General features: G+C 40.4%; 1 long non-coding RNA gene across 3 annotated transcripts in view; it reads left to right on the forward strand.

Moving 5' to 3' along the window:
* The window catches only part of LOC126299033 (uncharacterized), a 65,692-nt gene extending 48,650 nt beyond the window's left edge, over positions 1-17,042 (forward strand). For all 3 annotated transcript variants that reach the window (XR_007552710.1, XR_007552712.1, XR_007552711.1), the window contains exon 4: positions 15,762-17,042. This is a non-coding gene — a long non-coding RNA (uncharacterized LOC126299033). The remainder of the gene's footprint in view (positions 1-15,761) is intronic.
* Positions 17,043-17,694: the final 652 nt, after the last annotated feature.

Consider the following 17,694-nt stretch of genomic DNA (forward strand, 5'->3'; position numbering starts at 1 on the left):
AAGATCTTGTCTCGTAGTGATAGTGCTAATTTCGTCCACAGATTCTGCATAGGAGGTTTCTGTGATGCTCAGCTGGTCTGCAATTAGTGGCTCAGCATTTGCTTCGCACATGTGCCTTGGAAGGATCTGCAGTTCTCGGCGACAGTTAACTATCCACAATTCACTGAACCCGTTCTTAAGAGACTACAGAGGCTGGGATGACCAAGTTATTATTTAATGGTACGCTTCTTTCGCATTCCACTAAAAGATCCATGGGTTGATGCATGGCATGACACATGGCAGTTACCCTTCTAGTGCTGACTGCAGGAATGATCACTTCATCCATCACACATAGTCTTCACACACTCGGATGCGCATCTTCCTGTCCACAGTATCTCACCTCGTCTAGCATAATCTTCGAGCAACCACAATCTATAATTGCTTGAGAAGCTTTCAAAAAGTCCCATCCGAGAATTACGTCATGACTACACTCTTGTAAGACAGTGAATTCTAAGGGCTGTGTATGGCCACTTATACCCACATGAATGACACATCTTCCTGTAGGTTTTACATATTTCTCATTAGCCACCTTCAGTAGAGATGTTTTTGCTGTTGACGAATAGTTTTCTGCAATTGGTGACAGTACTTCTCCGAAAGGACTGAATATGATGCTCCAGAGTCCACAAGGGCTTGTGCTGGCTGCCATCCATGAGGATATCGACATAGTTTCCTGTCATTTTTGTATTGGTTGATGGCGGAGGATTTTTGTCTTCGGCAGCCTCACCTCCAAGGAAGGGCGCACCCTTTCTTTTTCTAGGTTGGGGCAGCTAGGTGACTGGCTGGAGCTTCTAAACAGCGATGGAGACCTTGATCGGTGTTTTGGGGAGTGTCCTCTCCAGCGGCTAGCTTGTGGCAATGGTGACCTACGTCATCCTGCACCCACATCTTCTTCTTGATCTTAGTCGTCCTGGAGTTGGCGTTGGCTAAAATCGGTCTGCTCTCTTCCGGTGCAGGCATAATCAAATATCCTCTGCTTTTCTCGGCAATAGTGCACCACATGTCCCGGTTGTCTGCAGTGGAAACCTACTGGTTGGTTATTCTGGGTCCTCAAGACATCAGTCTTCCTTGGTGCCCAAACAGGTTCCTCATGCAGCAATGTAGAAATGTAACTTCGCCTGGGTCTCGACTTTCTTAACGTTTCAAAGGGAAATGAAGGATGAGAAACTAGGTTCAGTGTGTGTTCTCCTTCCTCCCTTGTGACATCTTGAAGCGTCTGTTTTCTGCTCACCGTGCAATCAAAGTGCCTTCTGAACTTCCTCTCTCACTATCTGACGACAAACACTTGTGAAATCAGTTTCTTCCTCCATCACAGACATCGATACGATGTTTGGAAGCCGTTCAAACTTCTTACATGTAATTCTTTTTTGATACAGTGTCTCGATATAATGGCACCATTTTATGAAGTCATCTGCTGTGAAACAATCTTCATTAGTCGGGCTTCATACATGTCCTCAGCAACACCCTTCATTAGATGTGCAACCCTATCTTTCTCCCTCATTCGAGGATGCTGACATTTCTCTTGGACTCTGTGCCCTGCAGTTTAATTAATCTTCAGCCTTGCAATTCCGTTGTCGTGTGTTGCCGAAATACTTGCATAGTTGTGCCTGGAATATTATCTAGCTTGTGAACTTCTCACTGTTTTCATACCATTGTTTGGCAGTGCCCTCCAACTAGAAAAATACGTTAGCCAAATACACGGTGTCATCCCATTTGAGCCGGCCGGAATGGCCGTGCGCTTCTAGGCGCTACAGTCTGGAACAGAGCGAGCGCTACGGTCGCAGGTTCGAATCCTGCCTCGGGCATGGATGTGTGTGATGTCCTTAGGTTAGTTAGGTTTAAGTAGTTCAAAGTTCTAGGTGACTGATGACCTCAGAAGTTAAGTCCATAGTGCTCAGAGCCATTAGTCATCCCATTTGTTAAATTTGGCTATATGCTTGTGTACCTTCAGCTACTTGGTTGAATCTTGGCCATCGTCACCATGGAACCCGGATGGTGGTCTCATGTGGTGGCACACAGTTGCTGTCATCGTGACCTCCTCTTCTGTCTCAGATAGATTGTGATTTGTTGAATATGACTCAAACTCGGGTTTCTTGCCACGTAAACGGTGGCTCCGTTGTAGCCTGATGGGAGCCACTGTGTCGTCGACAATGTGTACTATCACAAGTTCCAATACCCAGCGTCTCCACCAGAATAATGTCACTTAGAGGAAGGTGTAAGTAGATGAATGACAAAAACTAACTTCACTTAACGAAGGCTTATTCAGCACTTGCACATACAAGAGGGTGGGGCGAACTGCTTCTGTCCATATATAATCTCAGAACATTCCAGTACAATGATTCTTGCCATTTGTGGATACTTCTAGAATGTACTCGAACCGAATGTAGAAATTAAAATTTTTCAGTTCAGGTGAGTTTTGAACGCACAATGCAACAATCTAGTATCATAAGCGCAACACTACAGCGACTGCGCTACTTGGCTTCTTCTGCGACAATATCATCTACTCACTACAAGTTGCCGGATTTTATGTGAACTTCACTTTACGCTTTTGTCACAGTTTATTTTCTTCCAACATGTGAAGTATTTGCCACAAACTGTAAGTAATGGATCAGTTTTGACAAATCCTTCATGTGCTGTGAGATGGCCAAGTAGCGCTCACATCAAAGTGAAGAAGAGTTTAACATCTTCAGGAATATTGACAAATGTGTGGCCATAAATCTGATGTTGAATATATGTTGGAGAATATGAAATACTGCAATGGGTAGTGTTAACATTTGTTGCTCTTTTGTTCTCAGAAGTTGGCTGCTCTGTTCCCAGTTGTCAGTCTTAAACTGCTGTGGAGGGGGAGGTTCTGATGTCTGATGGTAGTCAGTGACTGCCTGTGGCTAACTTTGTGTGTGTGTGTGTGTGTGTGTGTGTGTGTGTGTGTGTGTGTCAATTCAAACAATGGAAACTTCAGCTAGGAATATCAACAATATAGGAAAAGGAAAACTGAGGGGCATCCTACTTGAAATAGTTCCCACCCCTCCTAAAGTGGTGTTCCATTGCCCAGTCAGCCTCCACTACATCCTAGTCCATCATATGCCACTCCCAGTTCCAACCCCTTGCCACAAGTATCATATCCTTTTGGAAGACCTAAGTGCAAAACCTGTCCAATACACCCATCGAGCACTTGATTTTCCAGTCCTGTCACAGGTTTATTCTACCCCATCAGGGGCCTTGCCACCTGTGGAAACAGCCATGTCATTTACCAGCTCTGCTGCTATCATTTCACAGCTTTTTATATTGGTGTGACTACCAACCAACTGTCCACTAGAATGAATGGCTACTGCCAAACTGTGGTCAAGAGCACAGTAGTGGCACACCATACATCTGAACATAACACTTGATTTCAATGGCTGCTTCACTACCAGAGCCATCTGGATCTTTCCCTCCATCACCAGCTTTTCTGAACTGTGCAGATGGGAGTTACCCTTAAAACACATTCTTCACTCCCATACTTACCATGGCCTCAACCTATGGTAACATACTGTCCCCACACCTTCCTCACAGCAGTTTCCACCCCATCTATCCCCATTCTCATCTCCCACCCTGTTTATTTGCAGACCTCTGCCAATACATCCACGCATCTTTCCCTGCTTCTCTCATTTTTTGCTCATTTTTTCCCCATCTCCTTGCCCCAAACCTCCTAATGCTGTGCCTGTTGATATTATAGTCCCTGCACACACCACCAGACAGCATTAGTCTCTCCCCCCACCTTACACCATCCCTCCCCTCCCCTCCCCAGATTGTTGCTTGCATCCTATTTGATGATACATTCTGTCCTGAGATGCAGGAGTTGATGGTCATGTGCGCATGAGGTGTGCTTGCTTCTGTGTGTGAATAGCATGTGTCTGTGGCCAAAACCTGTATGTGTCTTTTAATTGTGCCTGTCTGCAACTTGATGTGTCTTCTTTATGGTAAGTAGCACTCTTGTCTTTTTCTACATTGTCAAATCATAATTTGTTTCCTTACAGGCAAATTTTACATCAATAATGTTTTGTGTGTCTTGAATGTTTATTATCGTAATGTTACTATTATGTGATAGCTAGGCACCATCACACACACACACACACACACACACACACACACACACACACACACACACACACAAATTTTGTGGGTTCAATGCAAAAGGTAATGTAACCTGAAATATTATGTAACCACTCGTGTCTCAGTTGTGAAATACTGTTCTACAGTTTCCATTATTTTGTCACTTTTATTTATTTCACAGTTGCTCTAGCAACATAATTAAAAATAAATTTAAGGAAAACCTTATGCCCAGGGGAGATTTCACACATTTTAGATTCATTTGATGTTGCCAGTTGTTCAGCTTTGTACTTGATTGCAAGCGACAAAGACAGTGATGTTCATGATAATTATACCAACGATAGTGGTGCTAACAGTGTTGTTAAGTTTTATCTGTTTATAATGCAATTCAGTCAACAATAGTGAAACTACATGTACAAATTTCATAGTTTCAAATTCTACATCGCCTCCATGTGTTGTATGGTATCCAAACAAGGACAGTGACTCAGTAGCGTTCCTGCATCCTGTGTTGTTCACAAAAATAATATTCATCCTTCAGTAGAAAATACACCATATTTCTACTACTGCTATATGTGTGATATCGACGTTCGATACCAAACTTGTTAGGGGTTGCAGTTATTGGCTGCAGTCATTATTGGTATCATTGGACCCTTGAGTTGCGACCAGTGCCACTAGTGGTGCTCCTGCTCGGAACGTAAAGTAGCATAGCTTTCAGCTGATAGGAAGCAACCTCTAACAAGGTGCTCAGTAATGTATGGCATAAGTGAGGCCTCAATAGCTTTCTGTTCATAATCATATGTATGCAGCCAAGAAGAATCCTGTACAACCAGTTAAGTACAATATATATATTATTTTTTACCAATGACTCTTAATTATTTTAGTCATTGCAGATCCAGACCGTGCAGCCAGCACCTTTTCGATATTAATGACAAACCTGTTGTGATTTGTGTGTTTGTTTAGCATTCGCCGCCAGTCAACATTGGCGATGACTTCGTTCATCGTTGTCATAATAATATGTTCACTCATGAAGTACTAGACGTGACAGACACATGGTATGCCGTTTTAAATGCTGAATGCAATTTCTCTCTCTCATTAAGTGAAATTCATTGCTTCATAGCAAATAATTTGATTGGAAGAGACCCAAAGGAACCTAACTACTGAACATACTAGTCCAGTAACCCAGCATTGGGATGGATGTTCTTGCTGACATTGTTGTTAAAGAGATCGGAGAAAATTTTAAAACAAGAACATAATTTTGTGGACAGTGACAAAATCGCTGAACATGGAGTAAATGAAATGATTACATTCACGGATCAGTACCACAGGCAGTTCTAAGTTACCAGATATTGGTCCATGTTGAAACACCCGTATTACTAAGTGGTGTAGCCTCCAAAGTTGGCAATGCAGGCGCTTCAACATCCAGTCAATCACACAGATGGTGAATACTGCCCTCAGTTATGTTGTGCCATGTCTACTCGACCTGTTCACTTAGTTCTGAAAGACAAGTCCTTGTCGTCTCATCATATTCCACACATGCTCGATTGGAGACATCTTGAAATCATGCAGGCCTACCAAGAATGGTAAAAGAACTCTTCTAACCACATTCTTCATGTACCAAGCACTAGTGTCCCCTCCAGGAACACCAAAGGTGAGAGATGCAGCTTATCACACCCTAGGCTGTAAAGCCTGGGATGCGGTCAGTGTGTCTAGGACAAATGCTCACTTTGAGACAGTACTAAGCAGATCTGTCGCAAACGCAAGTGATCATCACTTGCATTCAGGCAGATCTGTTTTCATTGCTGAATACCATGGCATGCCATTCCATTTCCCAAGTGATCCTTTGACATTACCAGTCAAGCCATGCAAGTCAATGCTGTGGCATGAGTGGAAGACAAGCTAGATGTGCACATGCTTGCAGTCACCCTGCTAACAGCCATTTGCAACAGCTCGTGTTGACGTGTCTGGGCTTACAAGCACACTTATCTGTGCTGTGGTAGCTGTACAATCTACCACTACTACCCTTACAACACAAGACTCCTCACTAGTGTCTGTACTGTGTGGACATCCAGAACCTCATCTACAGATGCGAGAATGCTCACATGACCACTGATACCAGCATTATTGCACAAGTGAGTCCGGCATATCCAACTTGCATGGCAGTTCTTAGAGTCATCTTGTCACTAGGAAGGCCACAATTTGACCCCTTTAAAACTTGCTCAGTTGGCTGTAGGAAGCAAGAATGCATGTCTGTGTCATGGTTGCCTGCTTCGTTCACACGTTTGCGCCATAGTGAGCCTTCTAGGTGCCGCCATTTCTATTAAAGGTTAGAGACAGATTGTGCTGTAGTAGCTATGCTACAATGCTATCTCTTGGCAAATGGTACTGAAACCATTATCAGTACATCTACTGTCCATCTAGTGTCATATGCTGTCATGTTGAGATCAACATTGTTTCCAGCTGGCTTCCTTCCTTCCTTCCTTCCTTCCTTCCTTCCTTCCTTCCTTCCTTCCTTCTTTCCCAAGAAAAACGTGGAGTGAATATTGATATAATAATTTGACATTCCTTATACCATGTATTCTCGTAAGCGCTGGTTCTTATTTCTACATTATTCATTTCTCCTTGCAATGTATCGGTTTCTTTTTCTACTTGCAGGCTTCATCTTATTTATCATATTTATACTATTTCAGTTCAGTGCTTTAATCATAAGAGCTTTAAAGAAATTGCACAAAATGGCGAAACTTTTTCACAGTGCATACCATCCGGATGTTTTGTTGAGTGTTACAAAACTGTGAAATGCTTCCTTTATGAGCTTAGCCTGAATTACATTGTTGCAGTTCTGTGTCACTTATCTTCAGAATTTTAGGTCACGTACCTAAATGAGTAAAACTGTATGAATTTGATGAGAACTTTAGTTAAACATGTCTGTGGCAGTCATCAGAGCTTCTTCTGACATGTAAAAGATTTGTCACAAACTGTAAGTAATGTACCAGTTTTGGCGAATCTTTTACGTGCTGGGAGGTGCACAAGTAGCTTCCACTTCAAAGGAACAAGAGAAGCTGGAACTGGTGTTGAGGTATGTGAGTTGGCCACATTTATTATGTTGTGGATCTTTAACTTCTGTTTTTTGTTTAAAGTATGGAGGGCAGGTTTATACATTTATTATTACATTATTTAAATGAATTTCCTTATGAGAATATTGATGGGTGATCTGTTTGTCAAAAACCATACAAAAGCCAAGATTGAACAAAATATTTTTAATCAATACAGTCAGTTTCAACAGTTTTTGCTGTCATCTTTAGGTCTGAAACATGTTATGTAGTAAAACATGTTCATTTTACGTTTGACTTCAGTGTCAAGTGGATAAAACTCGGCGTGTTCTAGAAGTTTGTCATCACTGTGTGTTTTTAAATAATGTAGCAATGACAAATGTCCATAATGTGCTGAGTTTTATCCGCTTGACACCTTGTGTGTGAGGTTAACATAAAATGAACATGTTTTACTTCAAAAAATATTGCGACCTGAAGGCTGGTGAAACAGGTTTTTTGGAATAAGGAAATAGTTCGTGTGATCTTGGCTTTTGTATGGTTTTAAATTATTTGAATTGTTAGAATCCAACTTACATAACTAGTAAAACTTAGTTATGCACAGCTGTAATTTGAAACTTTTTGTCTGGCAATTTCTGATGTCCTTCATCAAATCAAGAAATGCAGTAATAACACTAAAATCAGATTTGCAAGGAAAAAAGTTTGATGTTCCATTCGGCCGTGCTGATTCAGTTTTGAAATGACCCAAACATCCATTCTCTCAAATGGAGTTATTTTTCAGATTCAAAATATTTTCAGGGATCACTGTTGGACTAGGAGCACGGCTAGAAAGAATGTAGCAGTGACTGGATTAGTTACTGGACTGTTCAGAGTAAAAGAAAAGAATTCATAAAAGTGGTGGCTCCCTACCAGACTTAGAGGGCATCATTTTCTGCCCACAAAAACATTGATGGAAGGCATGTAATGTCAAAATAAAACCTTAGTGTTAATTAAAACTACTAAGAAAAACATGGATATATCCCCACGGTTGTGGCAGGTTGCGATTACTTGTTATTTTAATTTGTGGAACTGGAGTAATATGAAACTGTAAGAGCTAAAGGGACTGTTTCTTAGGTCAGTCAGGATTGTGTAGGTGCTCTTCCTTTTGCACAATGCGAGTCTGATGGGCTAGCAAGGGAGAGAGAAATCCATTGGTGTTAAGAATGGCCACAGCAAAGGTAGCAAGTTCATGAAAACTAGTTACTTTTTCATCAAGCTAGTGCAGATATAGGTGCATGCCCAAGCGTGGTGGGTACAGCCTGACGTTGATCGTGGCACCTTCGTACTGGTGCAGTAGAGGCAGTCACTCCTGAAGCACACGCGTGTTTCTGGGAGGCAGTGCACGTAGGCAGGATGCCTACCAGATGAATGTGGCAAGTGGAGTGACGTGTCAAAAGGCAGCCATATAGCCACCCACTAAGTCTGCGCTACTAACTGTTTAGGACATTACTGCCCTGATTGTGCGATGCTCTCCACCCAGGAAAAGGAAAATGAGACATAATAGTTAAATATTCTTTCTTTGTTAGTATATTGGAAGAAAATCCATGTATCTACAACCACAGCAGTGTGAAATAGAACAGAAACACTCAAAGCATGGGAAAGGATTGCTTGTAAAAAATAGATAAACTTAATAATTGTAATTCATTTAATTTATTTGTGAAAGTTAATGGAGACATGAAATTAAATAGAATTACGTTCGATGGCTTTCTATAAAACCTCCGCAAATCTTTAACAATTTGCTGTATGTAATGTAATATCAGATTCTTTTGGTATATAACTGCATCCACACTTGGTTCTGAAAAGACAGTGCTCCACTAGGATTAAGAAAGAAACTAAGAAGTGTATTGCTCAATTTCATAGTATTGTTCAGAGGTCACCTTTGGATTTCTGGCATTTCATGTGAAATCTCAATAGGACCATCTGCCTTGTAAAGAGGTGACATATGACATAGAACATAATCATAAATCCATACAAAGCTATGAAACATACAAATAGCTTAGTCGTGCCAATTCTATTTGTGTGAAAAGTTACTGAAGCATCAAGCACCTAGATTTTTCTCCACTACCTTACCGAAAGGACATCCTACAGGCGTACTTCCCCTGGATAATTTATAACAACTTTCCATTGGTTATTTGTCTGAGGGTATAGTGTCATGCACTTTTAAGAGGAAAAACTTCATCCAATCCTAAACAGTCATGAAATTTGTGGTCTTCCTGCTAAGGTTTAGACTCTGGAAGTGAGAGTGCACCTCCAAAGAAAGCTACACTCAAACTTTCTTTTAATACGCCACCATCACTCTGCAGTCATGCTCCCCTGTGTAAACTATCAAAATATTCCACCTGAATTTTAAAAAGCTTGGTACATTCCATAGTCACCAGTACAGTCAACTGTTTTCTTTCAGAATTCCATTGGTCTTGGTATATATAAAGGCTGCAGATCTTGTTATATTGACTTAGACATTTGAGTCACAAAAATTAGGGGAAAGAGGGATACATACTAAACGCAAACCTGGAGGCTAAGTTCGCCAGAGCAGAACATTTCTGGAAAGTCGAATGCTGACAGTTTTGAAAACCTCTTGCATTTGTCTTATTGTTGATATGTTGGATTGTGATGATGGAATGTGGTAACGAGTTTCTTTAACATGTAACGAAGAACAAAACAGGTTAGATAACAATGAAAATTTGAAATGTTATCTGAAGTACTCCTGGTGTGACTGATCAGTGGTTTAATACTGGTAAACATATGTAATATAGTCATGGAACGACTGATAATAATGAAGCATTGGTGACAGCATGCATTATAATTTCTTAAAAGGTGTGTCAAAGAATACTGTTCAGATAGTTGTTTCCTAAGGAAGTGGCAGTCCTGAGGATTACATGAATTAAGCCACATTATCACCTCAGACAATAATTTTATAGGAGAAACTGATACATCAATAAAAACAGAATATTAAACAAATCTCTGCTCTAGGCTCTGCTCTTTAAAGTTACTCCATAGTGAGAGGACAAGTTCAGTAGCAGATTAATTTTATTATGTTTCAGAAGAATTAGCAGATAAACTATAAAAATAACAATCAGGATGAACAATAAAATTAAAGAAAACCTACATGAGAAGGGAAATGGTTATGACAGTTCATATTCTGTCTTAATGTAAGACCTCAGATTTTGCTGTCTTGTCAAGGCACTTTACCTGTCTCTGTTACAGAACAGTTAGCCACTGAATTTTTCTTATTCATAGGAGGTATGACAAAAAAAAGCCTTTAGTCACAACTTATCATTTTTGAGTGTGTTCCCTTCTAAATCAAGGTAGTGTCTTTGTGTAGCATGGACCTAAAAGCATGTTTGTGTGGTGGGATGGCATGATGAGTTGTCCAGTGTTATGTCTGTGTTTGTGCATTTTCTGTGTATGTAGAACTTACTTTTTGGTGGTGATTTTAAGATTCAGTAATTGTCCTCATGTTCTATACAGACTTTTATGTTTTTGTGGAAATATACAGACATAACACTTGACAACTCATTACGCCACCCCACAACACTGAAACATGCTGCATTTAGGTCCATGCTACACAGAGTGAACCCCCTTGATTTAGAAGAAAACACCCTCAAAATGACAGACACAATACAGAGCATTGTCATAAGTAATGGCTACACAACCAAAACAATTGGAAATTTAAACACACGTACACAAAAGTAAGAACGAATGGCCACACTGTGAAAGAAGAGAGAATATTCGCCGGTATCCAATACCTTTGCCCCATATCACAGAAACATCGCTAACCTTTTCAGAAAAACAAATGTAACAATACCATTCGCAACGAATAATAAGTTTGGGAACTTATTTGTCCATAACATAAAATCAAATTCACAAGCATACAACAGTGGCAGTGTGTACAAAGTAATATTTTCCCAGTTATCCTGCCTACTATCAAAGGAAAACAGGCAGAAACTTCAAAACCCATTTTCAGGAACACTGAAATGCTTTCAGGCTAAACCATTTCGAAAAATCAGTAATTACAAAACATATGTTGGAAACGAAACATGTCATAAACAGTAGAGAAACAGTTCGGTAGTACTACATAACGAATCCAGTGGTAAGACCCTAAAAGTGTTAGAACAACTGGATATATACCTTCACAAAAAAAAAAGAATCTATGTTCTATGTTAAATGAAAAAACAGATTTCGCAAGCTATAGTTACTAAAGTAATTTTAAAGACATATCCTAAATTTATGTCCTGCATATGGCACTTGTTTACTAGTTATATCTTCAGCACTAAGAATAAATTCATCTTTGACAATACCATGTACAAAAACATCTGTGAAATGTTTACAAACATATGTGCAAATGTGCCTCTTGAATGAAATGACATGTACGAAAACGATGTAGAAAAGAAAGTTTGCTGGTGCTAAAACTAAAAACGCTTTTCTTGAATTATATGGTAAGTTCACACTGTTCACCTTTTCCACTGTTTCATACATACGCGAATGCTTTAGACGAATGGAAAAACTGCTAGAAGCCGAACTTGGGAAGGTCAGTTTGGATTCCGTAGAAATATTGGAACACGTGAGGCAATACTGACTGTATGACTTATATTAGAAGAAAGATTAAGGAAAGGCAAACAGCATTTGTAGACGTAGAGAAAGCTTTTGACAATGTTTACTGGAATACTTTCTCAAATTCTGAAGGTGGCAGGGGTAAAATACAGAGAGCAAAAGGCTATTTACAATTTGTACAGAAACCAGATGGCAGTTATGAGAGTCAAGGGGGATGAAAGGGAAGCAGTGGTGGGGAAGGGAGTAAGACAGCATTGTAACCTCTCCCCAATGTTATTCAATCTGTATATTGAGCAAGGAGTAAAGGAAACAAGAGAAAAATTCGGAGTAGGTATTAAAATCCATGGAGAAGAAATAAAAACTTGGAGGTTCACCGATGACATTGTAATTCTGTCAGAAACAGCAAAGGACTTGGAAGAGCAGTTGAACGGAATGGAGTGTCTTGAAAGGAGGATATAAGGTGAACATCAACAAAAGCAAAACGAGGATAATGGAATGTAGTCGAATTAAACCGGGTGATGCTGCGGGAGTTAGATTAGGAAATGAGACACTTAAAGTAGTAAAGGAGTTTTGCTATTTGGAGAGCAAAGTACCTGATGGTGGTTGAAGTAGAGAGGATATAAAATGTAGACTGGCAATGGCAAGGAAAGCGTTTCTGAAGAACAGAAATTTGTTAGCATAGAGTATTGATTTAAGTGTCAGGAAGTCGTTTCTGGAAGTATTTGTATGGTGTGTAGCCATGTATGGAAGTGAAACATGGACAATAAATAGTTTGGATCACATAACTAATGAGGAAGTATTGAATAGAATTGGAGAGAAGAGGAGTTAGTGGCGCAACTTGACTAGAAGAAGGGATCAGTTGGTAGGACATGGTCTGAGGAATCAAGGGATCACCAAGTTAGTATTGGAGGGCAGTGTGGAGGGTAAAAATCATAGAGACCAAGAGACGAATATACTCAGCAGATTTAGAAAGGTGTAGGTTGCAGTAGGTACTGGAAGAAGCTTGCACCGGATAGAGTAGCATGGAGAGTTGCATCAAACCAGTCTCAGGACTGAAGACGACTACATACATACATATTTTCCGCATTTGACTTGAGACGTTCATAACCTAACATTAAACCTTTTCGTGATATGAATATGCATTTCACCTCATTCAAGAGAAGAAATATAGCATGTATTAAAACGAATTGCACCTGATGATGGACCCACAGGGTCCGAAATGCAGCATGTAATTAATAAACACAAAAAGTTGCAACTGAAGGCATTCTTTAATTCATACATCCAGTGTATTGAATACAGTCGTGTTTCAAGCTGCGAAATATGGATAAAATTAAATGGTTTCTTATTGCTGAAACATTTCTTCTTCTGTCAACAAAGTTCATGGCAGACTCAAATCCCTTCACAGCAAATGTCTCGATGTTGGTGACATAACTTAAACATATTGTGTTCTGTATATCATTAGGAAAATACAGTTTAATTTCCACTGGTCTCGGGGCCACACCATTTCTGTCCGATAGTACATGAACAGTAATAGTTACTGAATGTTTCATTAATGAAACTGTTAGCAGAGAAAAGAAAAACCGGAGAATACAGTATATAGCTAACTTTGTCTATCTCTAGTTTTAAACTTAAAGTAACTTTAATGCGGTGTTAACTTAAAATGGTAATGTGACTGACTTCGTAAATCCCTTATGATAGAGAAAAACGAGCAACAACTCAGCATAGTGTATAGCCGGAGTTGAGTGGCACATTGTAACACATCACTCCCAAATGTCAAAATATATAACCTGTTTACTTGTGACTGGAGATAAGTGTGGCTCTCCTTCCAGTGGAAGGAAAAAAAAAATTTGGTTATGTTAACTAAGTTCAGTTCACAGCAATGTATGACCTAAAATGTACCAAACATAAACTGACCAGGGACTTTATTTCTCAGTATAAATTTTTCAAAATATACACAGTAGTTAGTTTATTTTGAAGTATCATGACAACTATAAGCAATAATGGAGACATTAAGTTAGCAATCTGAAGTGTCAGACTAAAAAGTGCTAAAGAATCTATTTTTTAATCAAAATTGAATGTGACACATTGCATTGCAGATAAAACGTGTGAAATTGTTTTCAATTTTCTACATGAAAAGTAAGTTTTACTGAGAAACTGCAGAAACATATTTAGATTTTTCATTCACATAAAACAATTAAGTTGACTGAATCCAGAACGCCATAATCTTTTGAAAAAGACATTGTGCCACCTTACTAGTATTGGGTTTAAAGTCAGATGTGTGCCATGCCACTGCCACACTGCACACATAACATCACTTCTTGTGCCATGCTGGTAGGTATCCTGCTGTTGTAACCGCAGAAAATCCAAGTCTAAATGCAGTTGTTCTCAGACGATACACCAGAAATCATACGGGGAGATAGAGTTAACAGGGGACGCCAGGCGTGTCAGAGGGGTCACAAAAGATAACGACGCAGCCAGATAGCCGAGGCGGCGGTCCAAGCGGCCAGGCAGCTGCGTGTGATAAGCAAGGAAGCAGACTCAGCTATTAAGATAAACAGGGCGCTCTGGGCAGGTTCCTTAAATAAGCAATAACTTGCAGTATCAACACTCTTGGCTAGAGGGAGAAGTCTGGGAGCGGAGAGAGAAAGAAAGAGGGCCCTAGGTGGGGACCGCACTACGTCATGAGGAGCCAATGAAGGGCTCAGGACGCAGTGCGTGACCATATAGGGAGAGGCCCCTCTACCCCTCCACCCAGCTTCTGAAGAAAAGTACTGGAGTTAATACTAAAACAATCCCTAATAAGGAAAAGTTGCACTCGACGCTACGTCATGCCAAGCGCTGGCGGGGTCGAAGGGGAAGAGCTAACAAAACTCGGAGGCACGCCGCTCCGGGGATCTCTCTCTCTCTCTCTCGGGTTTAGGCAGCGACGGTAGTCAGCGTGAGTAGCAGCCGACTTGGGCTGAGGGCGGGCTGCAGGCAGACAGTTGGAGATAGTCGCCGATGAGCGTTAGGCAGCGACCGCGGGACTCTGACGTAGGGTGCTAGTGTGGGCAGCAAAGTGCTGGAAAGTTCTATCAGGCAGCCAGAACGGTGGAAGTCAGTCACCGTCTCTGTAATGGGCTTGGCTATTCTGTAGGTACAATCACTACGCAGTTAGGGTGATCTGTATTCTTTATGAATAAATTAGAACTTTTATAACGTCCATACGAGTTTACTTCTACCAACATCCTAGCCTTGTACCTTCACACCAGGGAATTTAACATCTTAGCCAGATCAAAAGTCTCCCTCTCAATTAGGTCAACCGGATAATTCCCGTTTACGAACCGTGTCGCTCAATCCCTCGCAAAACCCACGCTTGGGACGCGACGCTGCTTCACACAGCACTGAGTAGTGCCCCCTAAAGCTAGTGGGTCACTTGCAGGCCAGAGCAACTGTTTGTAGCACAGCTAGGTGAAGGCTTCACTGGTGGGAAGTCTGGTAGTGTTGAACCTCGGTGCTAGTGGTTCTTATTGAACAGAAGGGTTCACTGTGCTCTTATCAGTGAACTGCACTGCTCGCAGTTCTTCAGGCTTGGGCATTGGTAACATTCTTGCACCAATTTGTTTTTCATCTCGTGACAACAGCATGCCATTCCATTGGGACCACCATGTTGCATTGGTGAGTTTCTTACTGGAATAGTGCCACATTGTCTCATTAGGTATTTCAACCAACCATTGACAGTTATTAGAAAGGGTTGAATTACATCTGAGCCTGAAATGTGGGGAAACTTGGTAAACATTTATCAGGATTGGAGATCATTAGTAGTTCCTCCTGAACGGCATTGCCACAATGCTCATGAAACTCCTTTATATACAAAATTTAGATTAAATCGTTACATTCTCATGAGTGTGTACCTTTCTGTTCTGTGTACATTGCCCTAATACATCTTGTTGTGGTCCAGTTTGAAATCGTAACCACCCAAAACACTTAGTTTTTCAAATTACCCAGTCTCTTCTGTTGCAGGCCCAGCATTTGTGGGAGAAATGGTGTAATGGAGGCTACCTTAGCCACAGCCCAGATATTGTGAACTGAGAGAGAACTTGTGAATATGCCCGTCTTGTTCAGTGTGGTATAGGAAACAGCCATTGTCAAGATTGAGGTTAAATCTTTTTATTGGGTAAATCAGACATGTTTGTCTGGAGGCAACATTGCCTGTGAAAACCAATGGTCCAATATTGAGCCTTGGCCAGTTGCAAATGGTAATTAGCAGGCAAGGTCTTCACCACATTCTAAGAAATTGATACAGGCAGTCAACCTCCCTGCTTCTTAGACATTTTGTTGAACTGGTTGAAAATTATTACAGCGCCTTCTGTCATGTAAAAGACTTGCCACAAACTGTAGTTAATTGACCAGTTTGGGCAAATCCTTTACGTGTTGGGAGGTGCTAAAGTTGCGTTTATATCAAAATGAAGAAGAGTGATGTGATTTTAGTTAAATGAACTGTAACTACTTGGAATAGAAGTTGCAAGTTGTATGTAAATAATACATTGTATTTTTAACATACTTAACTGATATAGTTTGTTTCATAGTAATGAAAAGAGCTGCAAAATTTATACGTATATACATAAAGCATCCTCCAAGTGTCTGGGAGGAGCTGCAGTTGAGTCCCTCCCTTCGTCTCACACACACACACAGTATCCAGGCTGACCTAGTACACACAACTTAAAAGGCAGAGAAACAACAAGGAAGTTGAAGCCAGGTTTCAATGTAATGCATTCCACATACCTGTAGTGGCTTGTGAAGCAATGTTTGTTTCTACTTCCAGAACAGTCAACATGAAGTGCATTTTGTGTGTCAAAATATTAAATATTTGTCTTTTAATTTTGAATGTAATATCTGTTAAGTAGTATGTAGTATTAATTGTGAGGACATTTAAAAGTAGTTGACAGACTGGTTTTTGTTTCTTCATATTTGTTTGAACCAAGTGGCATACAGGATGACAACTGTTTAGAGACAGTGAAAGTGCACTTGTGAAGAGGATTTTTTGTACAGCATACCTTGGTATCCGAAGGATTTCCCACAGACTGCAAATAAGAGTTCAGTCTTGGGAGGTCCTTTGGTTATGAGTGTGTGCTCAGGTGACACTTGTAAGTGAAGGAAAGTCAACTTCTGGTTTTTCTGGATTTCTTGAAGTATTTGTGTTCTGACTACTGATCAGTGGTTAGTGTCACAGTATTATTTCTGTATTCAGCCTTAAAGTGCTCTGCATCATGAATGGCAATAAAATGGTGGTAATTGCTCAGATGTGGGCCTTTCATGGAAAGTATTTACCATATAATGCAACTGCAGTACTCTCTCTCTCTCTCTCTCTCTCTCTCTCTCTCTCTCTCTCTCTCTCTCTCTCTCTCTCTCCCCCCCCTCCCCCTCGCCCTCTCCCTCTCCCTCCCCCCCTCTATATTCTTTAACCATTTCAATAAGAGCCTCTGTGCATGACCTGCATGCAGTTACCTAGCACCTTATTTGGTTGAAAACTAATTGTTAACAAGACTTGAGCATGGTGAAACAAATTGTCACTACTGTGAGCAGCTCACGGCCATTTACCACATTTACTGGTCTCACTAGCTTTGCAAACATGTTGTTATTGAATTAATGTAGAGAGAATATGTATTGAGGAAAACGACATTTTTTAATTTGTATGAAGATTTTTACATGTATGTAGCATTATTTTCAGCCTTTAGATACACTGTTGTACTGTTTTGAGCCTAATGTGAATTTTGGAATTTGTTGTATGTCTTGTTCCATCTGCTGTAAACTTCTTGAATGGTAAATGGAATTTCTCATTTTGGGAATTGGCTATTAACAGATTCTATTTCGGGGGTCCCAACCCCATTCCTCACACTTCATTTCATAAGCTACTGTTTGCAAACTTAGTTGATACTAAATGGAAGTTTCAAAT

Source organism: Schistocerca gregaria, chromosome X (genome assembly GCF_023897955.1).
Source record: "Schistocerca gregaria isolate iqSchGreg1 chromosome X, iqSchGreg1.2, whole genome shotgun sequence".
NCBI classification, from domain to species: domain Eukaryota; kingdom Metazoa; phylum Arthropoda; class Insecta; order Orthoptera; family Acrididae; genus Schistocerca; species Schistocerca gregaria.